The 7130-nt window shown below is 44.5% G+C and overlaps 1 long non-coding RNA gene across 1 annotated transcript; it reads right to left on the minus strand.

The window, feature by feature from the left end:
* Positions 1 to 4710: 4710 nt before the first annotated feature.
* On the minus strand, positions 4711 to 6157 carry LOC119368103. Its single transcript, XR_005176528.1, has 3 exons — positions 5721 to 6157; positions 5532 to 5640; positions 4711 to 5136 (listed from the first exon to the last, which is right to left on the minus strand). It is a non-coding gene; the product is annotated as an uncharacterized LOC119368103 (long non-coding RNA).
* Positions 6158 to 7130: the final 973 nt, after the last annotated feature.

Raw genomic sequence — 7130 nt, forward strand, 5'->3', positions numbered from 1 at the left:
GGGAGTTTAAGGCATCACTGGAAAAACCACCATGAGCACTCGTCATCGAGCAGCTCATTGCGGGGCGAAAACCCAGCGACACCTGAGATCACGCAAACCTATAGGATCTAAACACCAAGGAGTTACCAAAAGGAACCCGAAACAGTCTAAATTCACCAAGCTTACAGGCTGACAAGAGAGCAAATAGAGCACTCGCGCAGGAGTGAAGGCAGCCTATCCTGACAGACGAAAAGCCGGAGCCTCGAAGAGATATAGAAGGGATCAGTTCGAAGCAGAGTTGGTTGGAGCCGCGCAGATTCTCATCATCATCGAAGCACTGGACCTGAGCATCTTGGCTCCGCGCTCCATGGCCTCCCGATCATCACCAGCCATCAAACCTGCCCAGTACATCAAAAAACCACAAGCAGCATACACCACATTAAAAGGGCTTTTGAGGTCTTTATGTTCAAAAGTAGCCTGGTTACGAATGTTCAGATTGCCCAACAAACTGCTGCCAAACCAGAGGTGTAAAATTTGGTTCCATCAGGAAGGAAAATATAACACCAGGAAAAGTACTGCCAAATGTTATTCGGACAGAGAGATGTGCCCAGCATACATCCTACCATCCTCCATACCACCCGAGCAACAGGGCAAGTAAAGAAAAGATGCTGTAGGGTCTCCACATTATCACAAAAAGAGCATTTAGGATTGCCTGCCCATTTGCACTTTCTCATGACTTTTCTAGTCAGAATCGCGTCTTGGAACACTTGCCAAAGAAAAATTTGGATTTTGAGGGGGATTTTTACTTTTCAGATCCATCTATAATCACATCCAGCCAGATGCCTTTCCAAATAGGTATAGACCGATTTGGTCGAGAATTTACCTTTTTTACCCACCGCCCAGCTAATCTGATCAGTCTCGTCAGATAATTGCCAGGAGTTAACCACCTCAACCAAATCCTTCCACTGATCCGTGAGGGGAGGGTGCAAATTTCTTTTGAACATACCCTCAAAATTTTTAAACTCAGCAACAGTCATCTCCTGATAGTTGCAGATGTGGAATAAGGATGGGAATTTATCTCTCAAGGGGGCAGTACCTCTAATAGGATCAATCCAAACTCTGGCTACATTACCAGAGTTCAAGATCACTTTTCTCCCTATCAAATACACTTCCTTTACTTTCATAATAGCTTTCCAAATAGGGGAATCCCCAAACTTACTTTTTACCGAGGGGATCGTGTCATTTCTAAAATATTTAGCACGAATCACCTCCTGCCAAAGCCCTTGTTGGTTTTCCAATTTCCATCACCATTTGGTGAGTAGGCTGATATTTTGTCTATGCAGATCCTTAACTCCCAGCCCCCCTTTGTTTTTGGATCTACAAATTCTAGACCACTTGACCAAGTGGTATCTTTTCCGACCATCAGTCTCCTGCCAAAAGAACTTTTTTCTGTGCTTATCTAACTTCTCAATCACTTTCTTAGATAGCATAAACATAGACATGTAATAGAATATGATGCTAGTAAGGGAAGAGTTGAGTAAGGTCAGTCTCCCCCAGAAGATGCTGCATTTCCAATCCAAGATTCACAACATTTGAGAAATCTATCATCCACAAAGTCCCACTCTAATGCACGGAGAGTGGAGTAATTCACACGAACCCCTAGATATTTCATAGAAAAATGCCCAGTTTGGCAATTAAAGAGCTCGGAGACGCCACGCACGACTGCGACGGAGATATCGATATCGCGCTGTGACCGGCGCGTGGTCACCGGCGCGCGGCGTGAACGCGTCTCGCCGCGGGCGGGACGAGACGAGCCGAGAGACCAGGATGGATGCCAGGCTGCCAGCTATACCCATGAAGCCGCAGACGGATGTCGTTCCAGGATCGTGGTGGACGCGGTGTGTTGATGTGAGCGTGTAACGGGACCGAGCGGACTGGTCACGCAAGTGGCATTGACATAATAAATGACATAGCGTACCACTGCCGTAGAGCACTGCTCACCAGCTTCCAGAAAAACTGGACACATATGTATGTACATTGCCGACCTGGCGACCCATGCGTGGAGTAGCCAGTAGATGGACGATGGCGAACCAGCAAGCATCTAGTACAGCACGTCATACGTGTGTGGCTGTGTGCCCATGTTGACCGGATGGATGTTGACCGCTGTACCTGGCTTGTTTATCCTCAGGACTGAAAGCTGATTATGTACTTTCAACTAATGATGCAGTAGGAGCACTTGTATTTTGCTGTCAAATCGAACCAACCATCAACCATGGTTCCCTCCATGTTTTGTTTATGCATATGCACCAGCCCAGGGGCTGCTAAATGCCAAAAAGGAGTCTCCTTCCTAAAAAGATGCCGCGCCGTACACCTCTTCTGGTAATTTAGCGGGCAGCTCACCTGCCGGTTTGTGCCTAATGATGGGAAGACGACCGTTTCTCGTCACTGTTAGTTAATTAGCACCAGACCGATTCCACTAAAACTTTCAAAGATTCGCTCATATGAAAAACTGACACAACTTCATCGACGCATCAAGATCATGTATTGATCACACACACGACCTATTTTTAACTTGCCGTAAAGTACCTTTGACGAATGCATTACTAAGGTGCATACACACATAGAAAAATCCGGACAGGATTAATTATTCTTGGTGCTCTCTTTTAGTGTGTGTGATCCAAGCACTAACAGTTCTCCTATTTGCCAGATATATGCACCATAAGATTATCAAAATTGACTAGAAATTTGGCAGCATGCTCCATAGATACATAAAGATGGTTTTTTAACGAGTCAGAAGACTTGCCTTTTTCTTTAATTAAGAAGGGAGGAAGTATTGAATTCATGCCCTAGTCAACTCATCCAAAAGTCCAAACTGATGGAGGGAGGCGGACAATATATTTTAACAAAAAGAATTTACGTGGTTAATTTATGAAAAAACCAGACTAAATCCACTACAACCCAACTCATATTACCATGAACAAGGCACCGGCGGACGATCCGGCCACCATCGTGAACACCACAAAGCTCATGAGAAGAAAAGAACATCCACCAAGGAGGCCACCCACCGGCTCAGCAAACCACGCGACAAGTCGTCGCCATATCACCGATAGCATGTCATCATCACCACCTGGACATGTTTGAGCACAACCCCGACTACATAGCTACAAGGTGAACCATAGAAGAACACATCAGACACGCCGGGAAGAACTCACATTGACGCCATCATGATTGCCGAACAGACATCATGGCCCCTAAGACAACCGCCTTAGCAAACCATGCGACAAAGCCGTCGCCAAAGCGATGTTGTCACAAAGGAGAAAGACGTGAAGACCCCTCCATCGCCTAATCCTTTATACTAGTGGCCGGGGCGCGCCCTTGGCGCGCCTCCTCTGCCATCATGTGCGCACAAATCAAGTGGATGTACGTATGCATGTGCTTTTGCAGCCCAGATGAGCACCAGATGTTAAAAACAAGTGCACGTAACTGAAACAGATCATTGTGAGTCTTCACTCATATACAACAAGATCATTGTGAGTGTTCACTCATATACAACACAGACGAGCGACAATTGTTCAAAAAAGAATATAAATAACAGAAGTGCAGCAGCAAAGCAAATAACAGAAGTGCAGCAGCAAAGCATTTAGTCGTCGAGCATAGCAAGCTAATAGGTCTATAAAAGTTGAACATTCTCCAAAAGGCGGGCATCATCACACCTTGCAATATAACCTTAGTTGTTCCATGCATAACATAAGTATTGTTAAGCATCACACAGAACACACAGTGAACACAGAATAACATAAGACTGAAGCACTACCTTAGACCTCCCACTTCATTCATAGTGAATCACAGATCGCTTAACTATTCAAAGAAAAAATAGCTCACTAATTAAGAGTACCCTATGAACAGGAAGCTGCAAAAGCATTCTGCAGAGAAGCATATCAACATTCAAGTAAACTATACAAACTGTGAAACCATAAAAAGAAAATGACCTTATGTGAGCACCTTTGTCAACTTATGAAGTATAAGCAATAAGATATGCAAAATAAAGTCTAAATCATAATTGAGCGTATCAAATCAAGACTACGACGCGAGGCTACCAACACGACCAGCCTAGTGCAAATGAAAACATAACCACGATTTCAAAGAGGCCACACCCATCCGAACAACCATTAACAACAAACTATAATTGAGAACTAAACCAAATCTTATTCACAGAAACAAGCTAAGAAAATCTACAAAATATTAGCTCGGGAGGCTACCAACACGACCAAATCACAGTTACAACTAGATCATCGATGGCGCGCGTTGCCGCGTCCGTCTATTTTGACCTATATTTGCTATACTACAAAGTAATTGGTATACATTTGTTTGAAGTATTGTGTTTTCTTGTGGCTTGTGGTTATTTCCTCCGGCAACCTGGAGTTCTGAAAAAATGCCATAAAATTTGACAAGGCTTTGTGAATTTAACCTTTAGTTTTTTTCCTGAATAAATTTAACCTTTAGTTGAATGAATTTCTAATATTAATACACGTACACGATCGGCACGGCATTTATACAGAATGACTCCTGTATTTCCATCAATAATGCCATTTGTCATTTTGTTATATTTCTGTACCTTAGTTTTCTTCATGGTATGATCATTAGAATTTAGATGTTGATGTCCAACCTTTTCATATACCAATATCCTATATGCGCACACGCCTAGAGCTCATTTGATATTAGAGAGGATATCTTTTTATTTTGTTTTTGGCATTGCAGAGCAAATCTGAACTGAAAGCCTCTACTATCTTACTGTTCACTTGTTGTACGTATAGGGCTGAGAGGCATCAGGAAATACATACTCCCTCCGTTCGGAAATACTTGTCATCAAAATGAATGAAAATGGATGTATCTAGAACTAAAATACATCTAGATACATCGTATTTCAATGATAAGTATTTCCGGACGGAGGAAGTACAAGTTATGCTACGTTAACACTACACCATCTAGTGCCAACATGGTCCAGATGTTTATCGTTTTCCCTAGGCGGTTGTCATGGGAGAGACATGGACCAAGCATCGTTGTGAAGCAAAGCAAGCAAACACTGCTTCTGCCTCAGGCTGGAACCGATGGAGGATGACCGATAGGTCCACACCGAACTGGAGTTGCACGTGCTTCCTAACAAAAAGAACGACTGTATTAGCAGTTGTGTAAGGGGAACCAAATTTAGGACATTAAATTGGCTATCATTGCAAATTATAGTTTAGCAAGAAAAAGGTTTGGAGTATCAATTGGATATTATCTAGGAGCATCAATAACGTTTGGTAACTATTTGGAGTATAAGGCTGGGAATCAGATTTTATGTCAAAGAAATTCTACAAATTGTTCCAAAACAATTGAATCCATTGCCCATAATCACAAACAAAAATTATGCGAGTGCTGCATTTTAAATTCTAAAAATGATTACTTCACCACAACATAATTCTTTTGTTTGGAAGATATCATGTCGTAACACTAACCATTTAGTATCCAGAATTAAGTAAAATTACCTACAGAGAATCGTTGGTATTTACCTATATGTTCCCTTGCAGCTGCAGTCTTTGTCAACTACCCAATATACTCTACCAGCTGCTTGACCTTACCGTGCGTTGGCGCACACGCCGTAGAGCACATCCTAATCAACTGAGATGGACGCAAATAAGGAACTAATCACTGCAATGCAACGTGGATCTCTGAAATAAACGAAAATGGATTGGCCTTACCGAGCAGCCGAAGCAAACAAGCCAATCCCTCAGCTATAGTAGCAAGCAAACATTGGTTTCAGGAACCAAATCGATTAGGAGGGGGAGTGGAAAAGATGCCAACCTTAGGAATGAACATGGCTGCAGAAGGGATGGGGATGGGAGGATATGAAGCAAGACGTGAGGGCGAGGAGTTCTGAGGCGGCTAGATGTGGCCGGCGGCGGCGACGCCGGCAGTGAGGCGCGAGGGGAAGGGCAGCATCCTCCCGCGCCTCCGCTCGATCGCCTCAGCTGGATCCCGCGCCTCCACTCGATCGACACAAACCGCCCGCTCCTCTGTATCCCGCGTCCCATCCTCTGAATCGAGTGCCGCTGCACCTAGGCTGGACCCGGATCCTGCGCCCGCATCTCCGGTCGATCCCTTTCCTCCGTATCCGCATTGCCTCTGGTAGATCCTCTCCTCCGCATCCCGCGTCGTTCTGGAAAAAACAAATGAGCGCACGAGATTTATCAGATTTCTTATGGGCTGGCCGAACAGGCCCAATTGACCAGATTTCTTCGTTTCGGCCGCCGGAGCAGCAGCCCATTAGGACAGCTGGGCCACTTCATAACACATGCGGGACAGAAGTCTGTTTACACGAGATCAGACGGACAGAAACATCCAGATCACGAAAATGGACGGCCGAGAACCAAAATCGATGTGAGGGCTCGCTTTAGGTGCGGTTATACTGTCCTTAATACTCAGCCTATGGCAGGTCTAGAAATAGCTTAACTAATACAACATCCAGGCAAACTATGAAATTCTTTGAGACCAACTACTCAAAAGCAACCAAATTACATAAGAGCAACAATTAGACATGTATATCGTGTACGTATATACCTTCACGTCCTCGGTTGAAACACCGAAGTCCAAATTGACGATGAAGAACTTGGTGTCGGTCTTAATAGCCGAAACCCTCCCGCCACCGCCGCCTCTCGCAGAGGCATCCAAGTACATGTCATGCCGCCACACAGATTTTGGGACCTGGATCACATCACACCAGAGTGAGAAACAGAGAGAGATGTTCTGCAACAGAGAAGGCAGGAAGCTTCGTGAACAGAACACAAACTCCAAATCGAATTGAATAGAACACACGCGCACGCGCACGCGCACACGCACATACGCGCGCGCGCGCACACACACACAGAGAGACACACAGAAGAGATGAGAAGGGCACCATGTCCATGGCTGCGGCGCCAGGGCCAGAGCAACTTGTCCATGGCGTCCTCAAGCAGAAGCAGCTACTCATTCCAAGTGTAGTTAGCTTCTCAAAACAGTTTTTGTACCCTTCAAATATAGCCATTTCTTCCACAATAGGGTCCCAATCAAAACTCGATTATTCTTTGTCTCTGAAATAAAATCCGAACATGAGCCAGGAAAAAATGAATGAA

This window comes from Triticum dicoccoides, chromosome 2B (genome assembly GCF_002162155.2).
Source record: "Triticum dicoccoides isolate Atlit2015 ecotype Zavitan chromosome 2B, WEW_v2.0, whole genome shotgun sequence".
Classification (NCBI taxonomy): Eukaryota; Viridiplantae; Streptophyta; class Magnoliopsida; order Poales; family Poaceae; genus Triticum; species Triticum dicoccoides.